The 23843-nt window shown below is 46.0% G+C and overlaps 1 protein-coding gene across 1 annotated transcript in view; it reads left to right on the top strand.

Annotated features, from left to right (window-relative positions):
* The first annotated feature begins 1789 nt into the window (after window positions 1–1789).
* Window positions 1790–23843, top strand: part of Ppcs (phosphopantothenoylcysteine synthetase) — a 210211-nt gene continuing 188157 nt past the window's right edge. Inside the window, exons 1-2 of the mRNA XM_068383094.1 lie at window positions 1790–1839; window positions 2045–2200. The gene's annotated coding sequence lies outside the window, so the exon portion shown is untranslated. The remainder of the gene's footprint in view (window positions 1840–2044; window positions 2201–23843) is intronic.

Genomic DNA, 23843 nt, shown 5'->3' with positions numbered 1-23843 from the left:
ATATATATATATATATATATATATATATATATATATATATATATATAGGATCGTCCTCCATTTAATTTTTTTATCAATAATACTTATCATAATGCTTATGAAAAAAGTTTTTTTTTTCGTGTATTTCCCTGATTATGCTTTAAAATTTCTATACGCACAGAAATCAATGTTTTGTATAGCTCACCACATGTTTAGCCATATTATATCTGTAATTCCTAATCTGTAATTACGTATAACAATGATTTACCTGATTCCGATTTTACTTGATATTGTATAACAGAATCACAGATACCCACATAATACCTGAATATCTACCGCTGATCTCAGAATATGTTCTGATAAATTGGCTCCGCTCTCTTACAGTAGTTCCATTACCTTAGCTGTGACCACTATTATAACCCAAGCACCGGCTGAGACACTCCTAGCTACTGCACCCTACGTACGGATACATAACCTAATATACCTTGATTACCATGACCGCAGGTAGTATTGATAACATCAGTTATTTAATTTTGTAAATATGCAAATAAATATACAAGGGAAGATTTTTTTTTTTTCAATTATTTCTAAAGCTTTTTTTTTTTTTTTTAGCACTGCGTTTTCTGCAAAAGTAATCTAAATGTTATGAGCGTGTACACTGGTGAAATAGTAAGTTACACTTCTTTTCCAAATTAATATCAGATACAGTATTATTAATTCCATGACTTAAAATTAAGTCAAACGTATGCCCATTCAAAGTTGTTGCACAATCAACGTTATTAACCAATTGATATGATTCAAATAGCTCACTAAAGGCTGTATCATGATTTGATGCATCGTGTATCCAAAGATTGAAATCTCCCCAAATAATTGATTTCGTTTTTGCCATGTCAGTCATCTCAGTGAGCGTACTGAGCAATCCCCCCCCCCAACAAAAAAATATTTGCATTTGTTCTCGGAGGTTTGTGAACTATTAATCATTATTTTCATGCCCAGTTATTGCTAGAAAATATGGCACGTTTAGTCATGTTCTGAAACAATACTACCACTGTATCACACAAGTATTGGGTCCCCATGTTAAAAATGAAAGGATTGGGTTTTCGGTGGGATAAATATGTCTAGACAATTTGCACATTTTCGAGTCACACAAACATGCAGTATTTTTATGGCATGCTCGCTGCCAACCGATCCCGTATTGTTATCCATTTTGACGAAGGAAAATGAATACTGTCTGACAGTTGAATGAGTGGGCTGTGCCCCTGTAACTTATCAGACCCTTGTCGATTACTCAAATTGTATTTGGTTAACTACTATATTGCCAGAGTTTAACATCCGCCCCGGATGTCAGTAGAACCCGGAAGGGCCAGTCAATATACAGAAAATGAGAATTATATCTATATGAATGACAATAGACCTAAAAAGACTTTAGATGTGTTTGGCAATGTAAAGGAAAATTTTATTCAAACATCATTTTCCATTATTGTCTGGATTTTCATCTCTACATCTGAAATTGCATGCTTTATTCTTTCACTTATTTTTATGCTTTAATTAATCAAGTAGGCAAATATATTGACTTTGATTTATATATAAGGTTGGGATAGTTTCTTTACGAATCAAGATAATAAATGTGCTAAATCGACCTCAATTATACAACAATAAACATGTGCTTATATATTGATTCACTTTCTTAAAAGTACTAGCGAAGGAGCGAGTAATACAAGTAAAGCTCGATAACAATATTATTTATTCATTGTGAAATATCCACATTTTATATTTTATTTTCCAATCAATTTCCTATAAGAGCAAGTGGCAATAATTTTAGGCTCGTAGGCAGGTAAACAGTAATGGTTGGTCGTACAGGTAAGAAGCATCCACAATCGATGAAACCACAGATATATATATATTAGTTTTTGTTGTTGTTGTTTTAATTGAAGACTAGATATATTAGTTTTGTGTTGTTTGAATTGAAGACTGAAACTCCATTAAGATTAATATTAAAATGTTCACAATTTATTAAATTCCATAAAATATACCGGTAGTGATTTTGTTTGTTTACTATTTGCAGTTTGCCGGGTGGAGCAGTAATTAGATTTTATCAAGTGATTTACGTTTTACCGGTGTACACTGAAACCCCATAACTAGAAGGTTATAGTATAGTTATGTCAAAAGTATATTCTCTCACTGCTCATCGTCGTTAAACCTTCCTAGTATTTACTTAAAGGTAAGCTGAATTTAATTACAACAGCTAGCTATGGACACTTGTCTGTAAGGCCCAAATTGAGTCTGAAATGTTAATATCGTAAAATCATCTTAATGGATGATGTCTTTGTAAGAAACGGTGGGTTGTATGTATGACAGCAGCCACCTGTATATATTATTATGTCTAACTTAGAACACGGCAGTGTAAGGGGTCGCAGGGGCCCGTCAGCCCCCCTGTTAGGTAAGTAGGTAAGGACACGGCTTGTAGGTTAGGGTAGGGTGGAAAGTCTAGGTTAGTTGATGTCCATTTTTAATGAACGCATGTGGAACTGGCCGCTGATATACAAAGGCTCCGAGTGATTATTTTTACGGTAAAGTTTTACTGTATTACATATTCTGATTTCGAATTGAAAATATAAGTTTTCCTGTAGTAAATGACGTGATTTGACCGAATTTGACCTTCATTTCAACCGCAAACAAACAGAATAACCAATTCGACTAACTTTAAGTTGCTGTTATTATGGATGAAATGAAGGTGAAAACCGGTTAAATCACGTTAGTTTCTACAGGAAAACATATTTTCTGTTAAAATGATTAAATATAATTACCATTGTTATATATGTTGTGTTAAAATGTTTAAATATAATGACTTTTTCAACGGTGTCAATTCACTCACTTATGTACTGAGAATGATAACATTAGAAATGTTACCAATGATACACAGTGTTACTAACGATGGGAGGGATTGCTAATGTTGTCAATGTTATGGTAATATTACCATGAGTACTTTAAAGGATTTTTCCATATACCGATTACACAATATATAAAAAGTACAAACAAAAAGGGTACAGAACCTAAGAAACCCACCTAACCTAACGTAGTAGTTCCCAGGTCACAAACCTCACGTATTTACTGAGAACTGTAAAATTAGCCACGTTACGAATGATACACAGCGTTACCAACGATACGGTGACATTACTAGTGATAGTAATGTTAGATATTACCATTCATATTATAAATAAATTTTCCATGTACACTTTACACAGCATATAAAAAGAACAAAAAGGTTACAGAACCTAACAAACCCACCTACCCTAACCTAGAAGTTTCCAGGTCACAAAACTCACGTATGTACTACGATCGATAAAATTAGCAACGTTACCAATATACACAGTGTTAACAGCTTTTCAAAGGCAATGCTATGGTAATATTATCATGTGTATTTTAAAGAATTTTTCCATATACACTTTACACAACATATAAAAAGGTACAAAAAGGGTACAGAACTTAACAAACCAACCCATCTTAACCTAACCTAGAAGTTAACAGGTCACAAACCCAATATAATGATTTTTGTTGAATGACTTACCTTTATGACCTGGATGGCGAAACTTGTGGGTCACGGGAGGGTGAGACTTTTCCCAAAAATGTACCTTTATAAGCAGTAACAGTATAACCACACCGACGGTTCTTTTTGGTTTTAGATATCTTGGTTTGGGTATTACAGTAAAATTTGTGAATGTCTTTCCTGTTAGATAGGAAGGAACGGCACTTGGGGCACTGTAAACGTTGAGGTATTACATTGTGTGCTTTAAGGAAATTATCAACATTGGATGTCGAATCATAAAAATCACCATGGAATTTAGCAAATGCTTTTAGGAATGGAGTACTGAAGACAATAGAAGTTTCTATAACTTCCTCCATCGCAGAACACGAAAAAATAAATCTCACTTGAAATGACGGACACCTTATTAGGACAAAGGTTTCCAGGGAAAAGGATTAGGTGGAAGGGGTATGAATAGACCACTTAAAGAGATAAAGGTAAGGGGTAGCGAAATATTAACTGAACCCCCCTGTGGAAACTATGAATACGTATGGGTTCGTGAATGGTTAACGGGAAAACAACGGAGTCTAGAGGGTAAACACGAATGAACTGGAATGGGAAACATGTCCAGAGCAAGTATTTATGTGAAATTGGGGTGTGACAAGGTAATAACAAAAGAATTAAAAGCAGTATAGGAAGTTAAATTGGAATGTATGATTAATAATATATAATGGGAATATAAAATGAGGTGATTTTATTAGGTATCGGATAATAAAATGAGTAATTTCTGGGTTCAACCTGTGTCGCTCCGTGAAATGCTCCTTACAGCACCATTTCAAAGGTGTAAATACTGCTAAATATACCAGAGAAAAAAGTTGCATGGAATGCTAGGAATATATCCAGCTCGCTCACCCCTAAAGGGTGTCGGTATTGAAACTGGGGCGAGTGATACCACTACCAGAAGTTCCTTTCCAATTAGACTTCTCCGGAACGGATAGTTACATTTCACGATTAGAGAAGAAGAAATCCTATTGGTGGAGGAAAAGTTTCTGCGCAGGGAGGCAGGGTTTTTGCGCAGAAGGTCGAAACCTGCTATGTACGAACGCATGAACGAGAGCGTCTAGAAACAGAAAGTAGAATGAGAAAAATTAAATGAAAAACACTGCTAATGTTAGCATTTTTCAATATTAATCTTACCCGGTGATCATGTAGCTGCAGCTCTGCTGCCCGACAGAAAAAACCTAAGGGCGGGATACGCCAGCGATCGCTATACAGGTGGGGGTGTACAACAACAGCGCCATCTGTCGAGTAGGTACTCCAGTACTTCTTGTCAACAAAGAACCAATTTTCTCTCTGTCGTGCCACCGGCAAGACCTACTTGATACGCTGTTGTTTCTGGAGTTGATTTTCACGCTATTTGGTGATGTATTCTCTCTAGATATTAGCTTTCGCTGTACAGGAGTTATTATCATTACCTTATCAAGCTTTATTGATTAGATTTTGGATTATTTGTTGACGACTTGGATAGATTTTGGATTTCCCCCTTTGACTAATTCAAGATGTCTGACCCTGCTCAAGTCCCCAAGTACAGGCAGTGTAGCGCTAGGGACTGTTCTAGGCGTCTTCCGAAGGCCTCTATTGATCCTCACACCGTTTGTTCCAATTGTAGGGGTAAAGCCTGTCAATTGGAAGATCGATGTGAGGAATGCGCTGGGCTTTCGGAATTCGATTTTAATGAATTCCTTAAGAATGCACGTAGGCTAGAGAAGGATAGGATCAGGAGGAGTTCGTCTCGCTCTTTTGATTTTTCCTCTCCCCATGCCCCACAACCTATTCTTTCCCCTGTAGTGGTTACACCCGACCCTTCTACTAGCTCTCAGCAACCCTCGATGGCGGACATGATGCGTGCCATTCAGGCTCTTGGTGACAGAGTTGAGTCATTAGCGAATGACCGCAATCAACTCTTGGCCGACGTCAAAGAGTTGAAGGAGAAAAGTGCAGTGGGAAGTGTAGTGAGTGCAAGTGCTGTGAAAAGTGTCAGTGTTACGCATGAGGGTGCATCTGTTCGTGCCAGTCGTCCTCCCAGTCCGGGACCTCTTGCAAGCTCCCAAGCCCAGGGGAGAAGCAATGTCGAAGGACCAAAGGGTTCGACAGGCCTTGATCAGCGTACAGATGTACCCTCAGTGGTTGCGGACGTATCTTGCAGAGATCGTCCCACCCACAAACAGACGAGTGAGCCCATTCATTCCTCGTCTGCGGAAGAAGTTTCTCGTCAGAAACGCTGGACCAAGGTCTCACGACCTCTCAAGCGCAAGGTCCCTTCCGAGCGAGTCCAACGGCCCAGGTGTAGCCACTGGGTCAGTTCGGACTCGCCGCAGTCTTCCGAAGACTGCACACCTCCCAAGAGAGGTAGAGTGGTTCCGCAGCAGGCAATCACTCCGTCTGTTGCCGCACCAACCACTGTAGACCCTAAGTGGTCTATGCTGCAGTCTATGCAGACTCAGCTAGCTTCCTTCATGCAGGAGTATCGTGCTGAGAAGGTTGACGCTGCACCCGTTAACCTACAACCTGCCACGGTTGTGCGCTCAGCAGACACTGCGGCTGCCTGCTCCCACACTCCGGCTGTGAGAGCTCCACCACCGCTGCGCAGTCGACCCTGCCAGACGCATGTTGACGTTAGCCGACGTGCGGCACCCTCCGTTGACATGCGTGAGCTACCGCATCAGCAGTGGGAAGGTGCTGTCAAGCTGCCGTGTTTTGACGCAATGCGGCAGTCTCCGCAACCCACGGCAGTCCCCACCACGCACCACCACTCTGCTTTTGTTGTTGCCAGCTCTCAGACTGACCAGCAGCGGCATGATGTTGGATCCAGTGCAGCTACGCATGCACCCGTGCTGCCGGATTCAGCCGTTCAGCTTTCTTCTCCTCCTTTGCCGCTTCCACCTCAGCATTCGGATGAAGGAATCTCTGATGACGACGAAGCTGCGCATTTGGACGATCAACACTCCGACATAGAGGAACCCAAGACTACGCCTCCCTCCTTAGACTTTAGGAAAGTCCTTGCCCTGTTTAAGGAGTTGTATCCGGATCAGTTTGTGTCTGCAGCCCCACGCTCACCTCCCTCTGAGTTCGCTTTAGGCATGCAGTCAGCAGCTCCTGCCTTTACGAAGCTCGTACTCGCGCGCTCATCCAAGAGAGCTTTAAGGGTACTGGGAGAGTGGTTGCAGACCAAGAAGCAACTTGGGAAGACATCCTTCATCTTTCCACCGACCAAGCTTGCTTCCAAATCTAGCGTCTGGTATGCCACGGGAGAAGATCTCGGCTTGGGAGTTCCTGCCTCTGCCCAGGGCGACTTCTCAAGTCTGGTAGACTCTCCCCGCAGACTGGCTATGAGATGCTCCAAGATTTGCTGGACCTTTTCGGACTTGGACCATCTTTTAAAGGGAGTTTTCCGAACGTTTGAGATCTTCAACTTTCTGGACTGGTGTTTGGGAGCGTTGAGCAGAAAGACCTCCCCTCTGCCATGCTCATCATGTCATGCATGGACAAAGCCATTCGGGATGGGTCTGGCGAGCTTGCGGCTTCTTTCGTGTCGGGAGTTCTTAAGAAGCGAGATCACCTTTGCTCCCTCTTGTCGGCGGGGATCACACCATGTCAGAAGTCAGAGCTGATGTTTGCTCCACTATCCAAGTGTCTCTTTCCTGAAGAGCTGATCAAGGGGATTGCCGCCTCGTTGATCCAGAAAGATACCCATGACCTGGTGGCGTCATCCGCACGTAAAGTCACAGCTTTACCTTCCGTGCCTAGACCTAGGATGGACACACCAGCGTCTAGGTTCATTCCGCCCTTTCGTGGCAGAACCTCCAGCAGAGGAGGTACCCGTGCCGATAGTCAACGCGGCAAAAAGAAGAAGGGTTCCAAGTCCTCAAAAGGCAAAGTCTGACTGCCATCTTCTCCAGACAGCAGTGGGAGCCAGGCTCAAGAACTACTGGCAGGCCTTGGAGAACAGGGGTGCAGACGCACAGTCTGTGAAGTTGCTCAGAGAGGGGTACAGGATTCCATTCTTGCACAAGCCCCCTCTAGCAACAACTCCCATCGACCTCTCTCCCAGGTACAGAGAGGAGAACAAGAGGCTAGCTTTACAGCAAGAGGTGTCTCTCTTGCTACAAAAGGGAGCGGTAGTCATAGTCCGGGACCATCAATCCCCGGGCTTCTACAACCGTCTCTTCTTAGTAGCGAAGAAGACAGGAGGGTGGAGACCGGTGCTAGACGTCAGTGCTCTAAATGTCTTTGTCACCAAGCAGACGTTCACCATGGAGACGACGAAGTCGGTGCTAGCATCGGTCAGGAAGGAAGACTGGATGGTCTCGTTAGACCTAAAGGACGCGTACTTTCACGTCCCCATCCACCCAGATTCCCAACCTTTCCTAAGGTTCGTCTTTGGGAAGGTGGTTTACCAGTTCCAAGCCCTGTGCTTTGGCCTAAGCACGGCACCTCTAGTGTTTACCAAACTGATGAGGAATATTGCCAAATTCCTGCATCTAGCAGACATCAGAGCCTCCCTCTATTTGGACGACTGGCTTTTAAGAGCTGCGTCAAGTCGTCGATGTCTGGAGAATCTCAAATGGACTATGGATCTGACCAAGGAATTGGATCTCCTGGTCAATATAGAAAAGTCCCAACTCGTTCCATCCCAAACTATAGTCTATCTAGGTATGGAGATTCAGAGTCAAGCTTTTCGGGCTTTTCCGTCGGCCCCCAGAATCAGTCAAGCCCAAGAATGCATCCAGAGCATGCTGAAAAGGAACCGATGTTCAGTCAGACAGTGGATGAGTCTAATAGGGACGCTTTCATCGCTGGACCAGTTCATCGCGTTAGGGAGACTCCATCTCCGACCCCTTCAGTATCACCTAGCTGCTCACTGGAGAAAGGACATGACGCTAGAAGCGGTCTCAGTTCCTATATCCGAAGAGATGAAGTCTGCACTGACTTGGTGGAAGAACAGCATTCTTCTCAAGGAAGGTCTACCACTGGCTGTTCAGACCCCCGACCACCTTCTCTTCTCGGACGCATCGGACACGGGCTGGGGTGCGACACTGGACGGTCGGGAATGCTCGGGCACGTGGAATCCGGATCAAAGAGCACTACACATCAACTGCAAGGAGCTACTGGCAGTTCATCTGGCCTTGAGAAGCTTCAAGTCCCTCCTTCTAGGCAAGGTGGTGGAGGTGAACTCCGACAACACTACAGCCTTGGCGTACATCTCCAAGCAAGGAGGGACTCAGTCGAAGACGTTGTTCGAGATCGCAAGGGACCTCCTCACCTGGTCAAGAGATCGAAAGATATCGCTTGTAACGAGGTTCATTCAAGGCGACATGAATGTCATGGCAGACCGACTCAGCCGGAAGGGCCAGATCATCCCTACAGAATGGACCCTTCACAAGAATGTTTGCAACAGACTATGGGCCCTGTGGGGTCAGCCCACCATAGATCTGTTCGCTACCTCGATGACCAAGAGGCTCCCAAATTATTGCTCACCGATTCCGGACCCAACAGCAGTTCACGTAGATGCCTTTCTTCTGGATTGGTCCCATCTAGACCTTTATGCGTTCCCCCCGTTCAAGATTGTCAACAAGGTACTGCAGAAGTTCGCCTCTCACGAAGGGACAAGGTTGACGTTGGTTGCTCCCCTCTGGCCCGCGAGAGAATGGTTCACCGAGGTACTGCAATGGCTAGTAGACGTTCCCAGGACTCTTCCTCTAAGAGTGGACCTTCTGCGTCAGCCGCACGTAAAGAAGGTACACCCAAGCCTCCACGCTCTTCGTCTGACTGCCTTCAGACTATCGAAAGACTCTCAAGAGCTAGAGGCTTTTCGAAGGAGGCAGCCAGAGGGATTGCCAGAGCAAGGAGGACATCCACTCTCAAGGTCTACCAGTCAAAATGGGAAGTCTTCCGAAGCTGGTGCAAGGCGAATTCAGTATCCTCAACCAGTACCTCTGTAACGTAGATAGCTGACTTCCTTTTACACCTAAGGAAGGTAAGATCCCTATCAGTTCCTACGATCAAAGGTTACAGAAGCATGTTGGCAGCAGTCTTCCGCCACAGAGGCTTAGATCTTTCCAACAACAAAGATCTACAGGACCTCCTTAAGTCTTTTGAGACCTCAAAGGAGCGTCGGTTAACCACACCAGGTTGGAACTTAGACGTGGTTTTAAGGTTCCTGATGTCAGCAAGGTTCGAACCGCTTCAATCAGCCTCTTTTAAAGATCTCACTTTGAAGACTCTTTTCCTCGTTTGCTTAGCAACAGCTAAAAGAGTCAGTGAGATACACGCCTTCAGCAGGAACATAGGATTTACATCTGAAACGGCTACATGTTCCTTACAGCTTGGTTTTTTAGCTAAAAACGAACTCCCTTCTCGTCCTTGGCCCAAATCGTTCGAGATTCCAAGTCTGTCCAGTTTGGTTGGAAACGAACAAGAGAGAGTACTATGCCCAGTAAGAGCTTTTAAGTACTGTACTATTTAAGACGTACGAAGCCATTACGAGGACAATCAGAAGCTTTATGGTGTTCTATTAAGAAACCTGCTTTACCGATGTCGAAGAACGCAGTTTCTTATTACATCAGACTTTTGATTAGAGAAGCCCATTCTCATCTGAAGGAGGAAGACCATGCTTTGCTGAAGGTAAGGACACATGAAGTTAGAGCTGTCGCTACTTCAGTGGCCTTCAAACAGAACCGATCTCTGCAGAGTGTAATGGATGCAACCTATTGGAGAAGCAAGTCAGTGTTCGCATCATTTTACCTTAAAGATGTCCAGTCTCTTTACGAGAACTGCTACACCCTGGGACCATTCGTAGCAGCGAGTGCAGTAGTAGGTGAGGGCTCAACCACTACATTCCTATAATCCCATAACCTTTTTTAATCTTTCTCTTGAAATGCTTTTTATTGTTGTTTTTGGGTTGTACGGAAGGCTAAGAAGCCTTTCGCATCCTGGTTGATTTGGCGGGTGGTCAAATTCTTTCTTGAGAAGCGCCTAGATTAGAGGTTGTGATGAGGTCCTTTAGTATGGGTTGCAGCCCTTCATACTTCAGCACCTAGGAGTCGCTCAGCATCCCAAGAGGATCGCGAGGCTCAGTAAGGAAGACGTACTTAAAAAGGCAGAGTAATGGTTCAAGTCGACTTCCTTACCAGGTACTTATTAATTTTATGTCTGTTATTTTGAATAACTGCTAAAATGAAATACGGGATACTTAGCTTCTAATGTTAACATGTTTGCTGGTCTCCACCCACCCCCCTGGGTGTGAATCAGCTACATGATCACCGGGTAAGATTAATATTGAAAAATGTTATTTTCCTTAGTAAAATAAATTTTTGAATATACTTACCCGGTGATCATGAATTAAAGGACCCTCCCTTCCTCCCCATAGAGACCCAGTGGACCGAGGAGAAAATTGGTTCTTTGTTGACAAGAAGTACTGGAGTACCTACTCGACAGATGGCGCTGTTGTTGTACACCCCCACCTGTATAGCGATCGCTGGCGTATCCCGCCCTTAGGTTTTTTCTGTCGGGCAGAAGAGCTGCAGCTACATGATAACCGGGTAAGTATATTCAAAAATTTATATTACTAAGGAAAATAACATGTTACGCTAGCATTTGATCTACATCCGACATTGGCAGCACTGGTTACTGTATTTTTTCATGAGACATAGGCTTTGCAACGGCACCTCCAAAGTTTACCCAGTTATACTGTTTTGTCTTTTCCTCTGATTATTATACATCCAAGAAGGTAATGTATAGAGAAGAAAAGGCTTGTTTTATGGTTATTTATCGTTTCCCCAGTATGTTTTCCACACCCAAAACCCCGAGTTCCCACAGGGGGTCCCCCATTATTGTAGGATATAGATATATATATTTTTCAATATTTAACTTAGCCGGTGAATATATAGCTGCAACTCTGTTGCTCGACAGACAACTCTACGGAAAAACTCGCCAGCGATCGCTACACAGGTTGCGGGTGTGCCCAACAGCGCCATCTGTCGACCAGATACCCAGCTCTCATGTAAACAAAGACTCAATTTTCTCTCTGTCGAGGTGTCGACTAGACGTACTTTACTCGCTGTTGCTAAACTGGAGTTTTTCACATCTAATTGGTGAAGTACTATATTCTAGTTTTGAGCTTTCGCAATGCAGGTGTTTTATCTTCATCTTAAATCTTGAACTCCTTTTGGATAGATTTAATTATGGTGACAAAGAGAGTATGGACTTTCTTTCACTTTTAAATGGCCGACCCTTCCCTTAGACGGAAGTGTGTTTAGGCTTTTAGTAATTATCTTATCACGTTATAAATTATTTATAGATTTTCCTCTATATATTTTATATCTCTCCGCCTTTATTAGGCCTCTTCGATTAACTTTCCATTTATTATAAACATATAAAAATAAATTTTAATGTTTTGTTTATATGCGACCTTTCCTGAGAGTAGGCGGTCCCAACTTGGAAACCGAAGTTAATCAACGTTGAGCCCTTTATATCGTTTTTAGCTTTTAAAGAGCTAAGGATTTAAAACTTTTTAAATGTAATATTTTATGAAAGAATTTCTTTGATAGTCTTCGTACTGTTTTCAAAGATGAACTAACGTTTAGTTTATTTATGCTACGCAGTTGTTGACGTTCAGGACGTTCAACATACGCTCTATCGTTACGATAGAGAGAGAGTGTATCACGGTTTCACTTTGCAGTAAGAGTAAATCGATTCTGACATTTTGTTCATTATTTATTAGCTTAAATGTTTTAAATTCTATTTTAAAGGAACTTTTTAATTGAAAAACCTTTCAGTTTTTTCCTTTAGTCAAATAACATGTTTTTTTGACAAAATATAATTGGGCTCTTCTCTTAGGTGCGAAATCAAGAGAGAAAGAGAGAGAGAGAGATAGAGACGGAGGGAGAGAGAGGAGAGAAAACGTTCCGTTCAAGCGGGTAACGTTGTTCTCGAGTTACTCTCGTCCCTAGTCTCTGTACGGGGAGGAAGGATAAAACGTTTTTAGTTTTTTATTCTCGTCCCCAGGCTATGTGCGGTGAGAGATTGAAAACGTAGTTTATAGGAACTAGTGTTTAGTCTCTTTCCCAGCCACTGATTTTTTTATCTTAAAATATGTTTTCTGTTTTTTGCTGGTATTAATGAGCTTGCATTATACGACTGATTTCGCAATTGCTACCTTTTAATGAAGGGTAGAATTGCGTGTTTCAGGTAGAAATCAGTAAAAGTTTTGATTTCAGTGAAATAAGTGCAAAACAAAAAATCGAAGTGATAAAGTGATATGCGCAAAGTGTTACAGTGTTGCGTCCGAGGGTTCGTCTGTTCGTGCCTGTCGTTCACCTAGTCCGGGACCTCTTGCATGCTCCCAAGCCCAGGGGAGAAGTAATGTCAAACGACTTATGGGTTCGAGAGGCCTTGATCAATGAACAGACGTTTTCCCTCTATGGTATCGGGTGTATCTTACCAAGATCTCCCCTACCATAAGACGAGAGAGACGTTGTTTCTCCTCGTCATCCGAAGGCTTTTCGCATAAGAAACCTGTCACAAGGTTTCGAAGCCCTTAAGCGAAAGTCAGTCCTTTCAGGACAGGTCCAGCGTCCTGGTTACAGCCATTAGGACAGCTCTGACCCTATGCAGTCATCGGATAACTGCTCGCCGCCTAACAAAAGCGTAACACAGACTCCGAGAGTCTTTTTTGTTGGCAAAGTGTTGCGGTCACAGACGTTACCCTCGTCTCTTACCACAACCATTTCCGTTGATCCTTAATGGGTTGTATGGTAAGACATGCAGTATATGCTTGCCTCCCTTATGAAAGACTATTCTGCCGATTAGTCCGTTGAGTCTAGCCGTTTATCTCATCGATATCCTGGCTTTCAGCCAACCTAACGTTCCTTTGTGCTTACTGTTGACGTTGGCGTAGCTAAGTCACGTCAGTCAGGTTGTTTAGAACCACACTCGATGCGGTCTCGTGTGGTTTTTCAGCCGCATTTGGACGTTAGGCCACTTGCTGATGCTCCTGTTGACGTTCAAGACGTTCACTAACAATCGAAGTTGACTTGTTTTGACGCTGTGCGTCAACCTCCGCATTCTAGAGTTGTTTTGACTGCTCAGTCTAGGCAGTCAAAGCAGTCTCGAGTGGACGCTGTGCGTCCTCACGCACCTGTTGTGGTTGACAGTTCAGTTGTTGACAGTTCACAGACTGTCAAGCAGTTACATGACGTTGCGTTCTGGTCCGGTACTAATGCACCAGTGAGTGTGGACTCTGCTTGTAAAGCATTGCCACCACGGTAGGTCTCTCCCTTGCTTGAGACTCAGCTTTTATCGGACAAGGTTCCTGTAGATGAGGAAGTTGCTGTTCCCCCTCCTACTGATATTCCCTTGAGGACTCTGTCAGATGGAGAGGAGCCTAAAGCTGCTTAGCCCCCTATGGACTTTAATTAAATCATGATGATTTTTTTTTAAGGATCTTTGTCCGGATCTTTTTGTAACTGCTGCTCCTCGTTCGCCTAAACGTCAGAGCTTACACTAGGCCTAGCTACTTTGAAGCCGTTGTTTTTAAGCTAGTGCTCTCTCGCTCTCCTAGAGAGCTTTACGTTGGCTAGGCGACTGGTTTTTCACCAGGAGGAGTTTGGGGTTTACAGCCTTTGCTTTCCCTTCTTTTAAACTGGCTTATAGAGCGAGAGTCTGATATGACACGAGAGAAGTTCTCGGCTTGGGAGTTCATGCCTCTGCCCAGATAGACTTCTCAAATCTCGTAGACTCTCCCTGGCGCCTGGCCAGGAGACGCTCCAAGTTTTTTACAGGTCAACTTCACAGCTGTTTTCGAGCCTTTGAAGTTTTGCTGTACAATTATGTCATGCATAAACAAGGCTTTCAGGGATGGAAAGCGGTACCGCCTCAGTCGCTAACCCCGTCTGTGGCCGCACCTGCTCCCGTAGACCCTAAATGGGCTTTGCTGCTAGACATGCAGTCCAAGCTTGCGTTCTTGATAGAGGACTTTAATGCGGAGAAGGTTGCTACCGAACCTTCTGGCCAACAACCTTCCAACCGGTCGGTTGTGCGCCCTGTTGACGCTGAGGTAACCTACTCGCGTCTGCCAGTTGAGGTGGTTCCTCCACCGATGCGACCCAGTGTGGGTTGCCAGCCGCACGTTGTCGTTAAGCGACGCTCGGAGGTAGTTGTTGACGTTCAGGACGTTCAACAACCAGCAGAGGTGACTTGTTTTGACGCAGTGCGTCAACCTCAGCAACCCGGTAGGGTGTTGACTGCACAACCCAGACGGTCTAGACAGTCTCGGGTTGACGCTGTGCTTCCTCGCGCACCCATGGTTGTTGACAGTTCACAGACTGTGCAGCAGTTCCATGATGTTGCGTCCGGCTCCGTCACGCATGCACCAGTGCGACCGGACTCAGCGAGCCAGACGTTGCCCACTCCGTTGCCGTTTCCTCATCAGTTTTCGGATGAGGAACCCTCTGATGAGGACGTTGCTGAACAACAAGACGATCAGCCCCCAGAATAGATCAAGCCCTGCTATCCATCCAGAAGATGCTGAAGAAGGAACGCTGCTCAGTCAGGCTGTGGATGAGTCTGGTAGGGACGCTGTCATCCGTGGAACAATTTGTGTCACTAGGAAGACTACACCTCCGTCCTCTTCATACCATCTAGCTTTTCACTGGAAAAAGGACAAGACGCTAGAAGCGGTCTCGATCCCGGTTTCCGAAAAGATAAAGTCTTGTCTGACTTGGTGGAAGGACAATATCAACCTAAGAGAGGGTCTTCCCCTGGCTGTTCAGACTCCCAACCACGTTCTCTTCTCGGACGCATCGGACGTGGGCTGGGGCGCGACACTAGACGGTCGGGAATGCTCAGGATTGTGGAACTCGAGTCAGAGGAGCATGCATATCAATTGCAAGGAGCTGTTGGCAGTACATCTGGCCTTGAAAAGCTTCAAGTCTCTCCTTCGAGGCAAAGTGGTGGAAGTTAACTCGGACAACACCACGGCCTTGGCGTACATTTCCAAACAAAGAGGTACCCACTCACTGACGTTGTACGAGATCGCAAGGGACCTGCTCATCTGGTCAAAAGGTCAAGACATCTCCCTAGTAACGAGGTTCATCCAAGGCGACTTGAACGTCATAGCAGTTTGTCTCAGTCGGAAAGGGCAAGTAATTCCAACCGAATGGACCCTCCACAAGGATGTGTGCAAGAGACTTTGGGCCACTTAGGGTAAACCATCCATAGATCTCTTTGCAACCTCGCTGACCAAGAGGCTTTCAATCTATTGCTCTCCAGTCCCGGACCCAGCACCAATACATATAGATGCTTTTCTCCTAGATTGGTCACATCTGGATCTCTACGCATTCCCACCGTTCAAGATTGTCAACAAGGTACTGCAGAAGTTCGCCTCTCACGAAGGGACAAGGTTGACGTTAGTTGCTTCCCTCTGGCCCGCGAGAGAATGGTTCACCGAGATACTGCGATGGTTAGTAGACGTTCCCAGTAGTCTTCCTCTAAGGGTAGACCTTCTACGTCAGCCACACGTAAAGAAGGTACTCCAAAGCCTCCACGCTCTTCGTCTGACTGCCTTCAGACTATCGAAAGACTCTCGAGAGCTAGAGGCTTTTCGAAGGAAGCAGCCAGTGCGATTGCTAGAGCAAGGAGAGCGTCTTCCATTAGAGTCTACCAATCGAAGTGGGAAGTCTTCCGAGACTGGTGCAAGTCAGTTTCTGTATCCTCGACCAGTACCTCTGTAGCTCAAATAGCTGTTTTTCTCTTATACCTGAGAAAAGGACGATCCCTTTCAGCTCCCACTATCAAGGGCTACAGAAGCATGTTGGCATCGGTCTTCCGGCATAGAGGCTTAGATCTTTCCAAACATAAAAGATCTGCAAGACCTCCTTAAGTCTTTTGAGACCACCAAGGAGCGTCCCCTGGATGGAATTTAGACGTGGTACTAAGATTCTTCATGTCAGACAGGTTGGAGCCGTTACAATCAGCCTCCCTGAAAGATCTCACTCTTAAGACTCTTTTCCTGGTATGCTTAGCCTCGGCTAAAAGAGTCAGTGAGATTCATGCCTTCAGCAAGAACATCGGATTTTCGTCAGAAAAAGCCACTTGTTCGCTGCAACTTGGTTTTCTAGCCAAAAATGAGCTGCCTTCTCGGCCTTGGCCTAAATCTTTCGATATCCCCAGCTTATCGGAGATCGTAGGCAATGAACTAGAAAGAGTCTTATGCCCTGTTAGAGCTCTTAAGTTCTATTTAAAGCGTACTAAACCTTTACGAGGCCAATCTGAAGCTTTATGGTGTTCAGTTAAGAAACCATCCTTGCCTATGTCAAAGAATGCTTGGTCAGACTTTATCAGATTGTTAATACGAGAAGCTCATTCACATCTGAGTGAGGAAGACCGAACTTTGCTTAAGGTGAAGACGCACGAAGTTAGAGCTGTAACAACTTCCGTGGCCTTTAAGCAAAATATATCTGCAAAAGTATAATGGACGCAACCTATTGGAGAAGCAAGTCAGTGTTCGCGTCATTTTACTTGAAAGATGTCCAGTCTCTTTACAAGAACTGCTACACACTGGGACCATTCGTAGCAGTGAGTGCAGTAGTGGGTGAGGGCTCAACCACTACAATTCCCTAATTCCTTATCCTTTTAATCTGTGTATTGAAGTGTTGTTTTTTTATGAGTTGTCCGGAAGGCTAAGAAGCCTTTCGCATCCTGGTTGATTTGGCGGGTGGTCAGTCATTTCTTGAGAGCGCCTAGATTAGGGGTTTGATGAGGTCCTGTTGTATGGGTTGCAACCCTTGATACTTCAGATCCTAGGGGTCGATCAGCATCCTAAGAGGATCGCGAGGCTCCGTAAGGAAGACGTACTTAAAAGGCAGAGTAATTGTTCAAGTCGACTGCCTTACCAGGTACCTATTTATTTTGTTTTTGTTATTTTGATAACTTCTAAAATGAAATAAAAAACTCTTAGCTCATAAAAGTGTAAATATATATTACTGGTCTCTACCCACCATCCTGGGTGTGAATCAGCTATATATTCACCGGCTAAGTTAAATATTGAAAAATGTTATTTTGATTATAAAATAAATTTTTTAATATACTGTACTTACCCTGTGAATATAAATTAAATGACCCTCCCTTCCTCCCCAATAGAGACGCAGTGGGACGAGGAGAAAATTGAGTCTTTGTTTACATGAGAGCTGGGTATCTGGTCGACAGATGGCGCTGTTGGGCACACCCGCAACCTGTGTAGCGATCGCTGGCGAGTTTTTCCGTAGAGTTGTCTGTCGAGCAACAGAGTTGCAGCTATATATTCACCGGGTAAGTATATTCAAAAATTTATTTTATAATCAAAATAATATATTTCTGAAACTATTCATTTGCGACGGGAACGAGTGTCATTTTCGAAGAGAGCGTAATTTTTTCTATAAGAAGAATTAGTTTGTTCCGTAACTAAAATACAAACCACGCTATTTAATAGGGGTTATTGCTTTCGGCGTAGCTGAAATGACAAACCATTAGAATTTTAACGAGGGTTTACTACCCCACCGCTAGTTAGCGGGGGGGGGGGGGGGGGGGGTAGGGAGGGTAGCCTGCTACCCCCCCACCCCCCTCACACACACCTGTGCTAGAGCTCACTTTGCTCTCGGCTCGGGTGGTAGTCGGAAGTGTCCGCTTTCACCCTCGCCTTTCTGACACCCATTTAATGCTTTTTGCTTTTCCTTTGACAGGTGTGTTTGAAGTTGGCCTCTGCTATCATAGGAAAGTGTCCTGGATTACCCGACCGCCCTTGTGGCACGTTTATGTCGGCGATTGATACGGACCCTCACACCCTTTGTCCTTATTGTAGGGGCCAGCGGTGTGATAGAAATAATAAGTGTAGGGAGTGGTCTACCTCCCAGTGGGAGAGGTTTTTCTCGGCGACGGAAGAAGAAGTCCAAACGGGATTTGTTCCGTAACAGAAATACAAACCACGCTATTTACATTGGGTATTACTTTCGGCGTAGCTGAAATGGCGAGCCATTAGATTTTTAACGAGGGTTAACTACCCCCTCGCTATTTAGTGAGAGGGTAGGGGAGGGGTAGCTAGCTAACCCTCCCCCCTCACACACTGGTGAACTGATTCACTTCGCTTTTGGCTCGGCTGGTGGGCAGATGTGTCTGCTCTCACCCTCGCTTAGCAGCCATTAATGTTTTGTCTTTACTTAATTACTTACTTTTTCTTATACTTAATATATATATATATAAACATTCTTTATGTTTATGTATATATTTGGGTATAGAAATATAGAAAGTTTCCTTTTCAGTGTTTGTGCTGTGTGTGTGTAGTGTACGACAACGTCACCGCGTAGTTCCAGGCCACCGCGGTTGCACGTCATGGGACACGGTCTCTCTCTTGGTCCTTCAGTCGTTCCTTCGGCTTCCGTTTTGCGGTCGCCGTGGGGAATCGTCATTGTTGGACTTTCTCCATTCATCTGTTTTCCCTGCTGTTCCTCCCTCCCTGCGGGGATCTTGGACTCTCAGCGAAGGGAACGTGGGAGTTTAGATTGACTACGGTCTCTCTCTCTACTCGAGGTCGTTCACCCTTTTACTACTACTACATACTATTACGGTAGCCTCTTTCCCGTTGCGGGTTGAGTTGCTATTTCGTTTATTTGTCTCGATTATTTTCAATGAAATCTAATTGTATTTGTTAACTTTTCAGCTTCTGTGGAGAACACTTACCTTCGGGGTTCAGTCGTTCTTACTATTTGTGAACATTCTTAAATGAGTTACGTAATTATAATTCTGTTTTTGTTACAGTTCTCCACCCTCCCCCTTCTCCTGAATGTCAGTGGGGGAGGAGGGCGCATACTTGGTTTGTAATTCTTATGTTCCTATTCCCTCGGAGTTTCTCTTCGGAGTTCCTCCTGGGGGAATTTTTGTTAACTAATTATTTATTTTTTTTTCCCAGTTACGATCTGGTTTCTTCGTTTGCCTAAATGTCCCAACGAAGCAGAGCTGCCCTGTTTGTGCCTTGGGAGTCTGCTGTTGCTGCCGCCTCTCTAGGACATCGTCATGGGCGTGTTCCCTGCTCTTAGAAGTTCTCCCGTGACAACTGTTAGCTCTTTAGTTTATCTTTGAATGCTCAGGAGGTTCGCCTCCAGGGGTAGGTAACTTCCCACTCCCAGGTATGAGTTTTTTCCCCTGCAGTGGGAGGAACTTCTCTTACCTTAATAATTCCTGGATGGTTTTTCCTGGTCCTTGAGCGGTTATGCTCTTGGTGCTGAGCGACCGCTCTTGTAACCATGCTCAAGGGGCTGAGGGGGTGCAAGGCCAGACCATGGAATTTCGTGTGACTATGCTTTTGGGGCTGAGCGGTTGCACCTGCAGCTATGCTCAAGGGGCTGAGCAGCTGCAGGATCAATCTTGTGACCTCTCTCGTTCGCGAGGGAGGCCACTCATAAGGACTCCTCTTCGGAGGATTGCTCCTTATAGGTCAGCTTGCTGATCCAACGGCCCTTAGGGGCGGCATCATCAGTGTCTTCTAGTCTCTTCTACGAAGTGTTCACCTCTCTCGTTCGCGAGAGAGGCCACTCATAGAGACCCCTCTTCGGAGGACTGTTCCTGTTCAGACCAGCCGGCTGTTCGGGACCTCTCCGCAGTTCGCCATCTCCTAGACCTGCTGTCCTGCCGTCTCCGTTCCTGGCTGTTGACGCTGTGGGCGCCTACGCACCCCATTATCCAACGGGCACCGGTCCCTTCGGGCAAAAGGGGCTTTCTTACACTGTGAGTAAGTCCCTTAAGCGCCAGGTATCCCCTGCGCGCCAACGTTTTCCTGCGCTCGCCTACTGTTACTGCTGGTCCTGAGAATTCCATCCAGAGGAATCATGTTCCAGTCCTGATCGTCCCAGTTCCGGATCGTCCTGTCAGCTGTCCCTTCATCTTAGCGCGCGCGCTCGTGCTCGCCGATGATCTTCCTACGCCAACGATCTTCGTATGCGTGCTAGCGCCGACGATCTTCTTTGCGCGCTAGGACTGACGATCTTCTTAGCGCGCAAGCGCCGACGATCTTCTTACGCGCGCAAGCGCTGATGATCATCTTGGCTGACGATCTTCTTACGCACGCAAGCGCCGACGATCTTTGTACACGTGCTAGCGCCGACGTTCTTCTTTTGCGCACTAGTACTGACGATCTTCTTTTGCGCGCAAGCGCCGACGATCTTCTTTCATGAGCGAGCGCTGACGATCTTCTTACGCGCGCAAGCGCTAACGATCTTCGAGCGCCTTCGATCTTCTTACGCTCGCAAGCGCTGACGATCTTCTTTGGCGCGCTAGCACTGATGATCTCCTTACGCGCGTAAGCTCCGACGATCGTCCGCGCACAGGCTCCGATGGTTCCCCGCGCCAACGATCTTCTTACGCGCGCAAGCGCCGACGATCTTCTTTCGCGTTCAAACGCCGGCGATCTTCTTGCGTGCACAAGCGCCAACGATCTTTCAGCGCCGTCGATCTTTAGCACTGTCAATCTTCTTTCGCGCACGAGCGCCGACGATCTTCAAGCTCCAACAACCTTGTATGCGTGCACGCTGACAGCCGCGCGCACGAGCCGACATTTTTCACGGGCTTTTCAATCTGATTCCTGCTCACCCTATGATGTCTCTTGGGGTTTTCCCAAAGCGCGAGCGCCAGCGTGCTCCCTCTACCAAGGTGAGACCTTCTCCCACCGCACCAATGGGAGAAACCCCACCTCGAGCAGGAGATTCGTCCCGTGTTAGGGAGAGAAGAGCCTTTAGACTTCTTTGTTGGAGTTTCGTTTCCCTCCTAGGAGGGAATCGAAGGACTCTGAGAGTTCCCCCAAGTAGAGCATTTGGGGACAGGAGACTTTGCTGCCAGTTCATCAGGAGGAGAGCAGCATGATTCAGAGCACCACTCCGTGGAAGAGCTTACCAGGGGAGTCTCTCTTGAGAGTCGCTCTAGCCGGCAGGTGACATTCTCGGCAACAGAGATCCTGAGTCAGGAGAAGGTCGCAAAGTGCGCCATACAGGCCACTTCGTGGCTGGATGTCTGGCTAGGGTCTCGGGGTATCCTGCTGCGACCCGAGGATCTGTCCAAGGAGAGCATCAGGAAAGCCCTGGAGACCTTCCTTCTCTCGGGCACACGTTCCATCGAGTTTCTGGCCCACAAAGTTTCGAACTTGTGGGCAAACTCGATCTTGAAACGACGTGATGTGGTGGCCGAGAGGTTCCACTCGAGGGTCCCAGCCGTGGATACCTGCAAGCTCAGACACTCTTCCATCTTGGGAAAGAGTCTGTTTGGGCCCAAGGATGCAGAACAGGCAGCTGAGAGGTGAAGGAAATCGAACCATGATTCTCTTCTCCAAAGGGCTCTTACATATAAGCCCTACAAACTTCCAGCACCTCAACAACCTCGCCAATCCAAGACGACGAATCTGGCAGCTGCAGCAAAGACGAACGTGTCCAAGCAGTAGCCCTTTCCTGTCAAAGACAGGAAGGGCTGAAAGTCCTCCAGGGGAAGCAATAATCCTAGAGGGAGCGGCCAAGGACGAAAGCACTAGGATTGGCAATCCCCCTGCATGTCCACCAGTGGGGGGATGCCGGCAAGTTGCGCATTCAGGTATCAGCAACTCGAGTCCGATTCCTGGACGATCTCCGTGATCAGTCAGGAATATCGCGTCCCGTTCTTAACGTCTCTTCCTCCCCTGACAGCGAATCCAGTGGCGTTGAGCGCCTTTGCCATGGATCGCTAAAGGGGCTAGCCCTTCGGGCAGAATTCGAGACCATGCTCAAGAAGGATGCTCTCCAGGAGGTCGTCGACGGCTCCCCAGGCTCCTTCAGTCGACCATCTCTCGTAAAGAAGGCGTCTGGAGGCTGGAGACCCGTCATCGACCTCTCATCTCTGAACAAGTTTGTCATACAAACTCCGTTCAGCATGGAGACAGCAGACACGGTCAAACTTGCAGTGAGACCGCAAGACTTCATGTGTGCACTGGATCTGAAGGACGCGTACTTCCAGATCTTAATCCATTCGTCTTCCAGGAAGTACTTAAGGTTCAGCCTAGACAACAAGATCTACCAGTTCAAGGTGCTGTGTTTTGGTCTCTCCACAGCACCCCAGGTATTCACCAGAGTGTTCACCCAGATCTCTTTGTGGGCACATAGGATCGGCATCTGTCTCCTCCGCTATCTGGACAACTGTCTGATCCTGGCAGACTCGGAGTCGACCTTTCTTCGACACCGAGACGAGCTTCTGGGACTTTGCCAAGATCTAGGGATCATGGTAAATCGCGAGAAGTCTTCTCTGCCTCTATCTCAACGACTGGTATATCTAGGCATGATATTGGACACCAATCTCCACAAAGCCTTTCCATCAGACGACAGGAAAGCAAGGCTGAGGAGGGTCACAGATCCGTTCCTCAGATGAGAAGAGCTTCCAGCCCAATTGTGGTTACGTCTCCTAGGGCACCTTTCCTCCTTTGCTCGTCTGGTTCCAAACGGCCGCCTCAGGATGAGATCCCTGCAATGGCGGCTCAAATCCCTGTGCAATCAAGGCCTCGATTCCCCGGACAGTCTGGTTCCTATGGGTCCTGCGGAACGGACGGACCTTCAGTGGTGGGGGACGGAGGGAAACCTTCGAATGGGAGTGGATCTTCTCGTCCTACCGCCGGATTTGATGCTGTTTTTGGACGCTTCAAAAAGAAGGGTGGGGGGCCCACGTTCTGAACCACAGGATCTCAGGCCTCTGGTCAGAATCAGAAAAGTGACTCCTCATAGATCTGCTAGAATGAAGGCTGTACTGTATATCTGGCAATTCAACAGTTCCAACAGATCCTGGCAGCCCACTCCGTGGTGGTCGTGAGCGACAACTCCACGGTAGTGGCTTATATCTATACGCAGGGAGGTACCTTTTTGCAACAGCTATCCCATCTTGCAGTAGAGATACTGAGATGGACCCAAGCCCACTCGATTCCACTATCGGCTCGCTTTATTCCGGGCAAGAGGAATGTGCTCGCCGACAGTCTGAGCAGAGCTTTGCAGATAGTGAGTACGGAGTGGTCTTTGGATCCGCTAGTAGCCAACAAAGTCCTGACTTTGTGGGGTTCCCCGACGGTGGACCTGTTCGCGACAGACTTGAACTTCAAGCTTCCGCTGTACTGTTCCCCAGTCCCGGTCCCCAAGGCACTCTGGTAAGATGCCTTCCAACAATGGTGGGTCAGCATCGACGTTTACGTCTTCCCACCGTTCGGTCTGATGAGAAGGGGGCTCAACAAGACCAGACTATCGGTCAACCTGGC

This window comes from Palaemon carinicauda, chromosome 1 (assembly GCF_036898095.1).
Source record: "Palaemon carinicauda isolate YSFRI2023 chromosome 1, ASM3689809v2, whole genome shotgun sequence".
NCBI classification, from domain to species: domain Eukaryota; kingdom Metazoa; phylum Arthropoda; class Malacostraca; order Decapoda; family Palaemonidae; genus Palaemon; species Palaemon carinicauda.
Note: the sequence above shows the minus strand (reverse complement) of the source record. Positions and strands in the feature narration are given on the sequence as shown.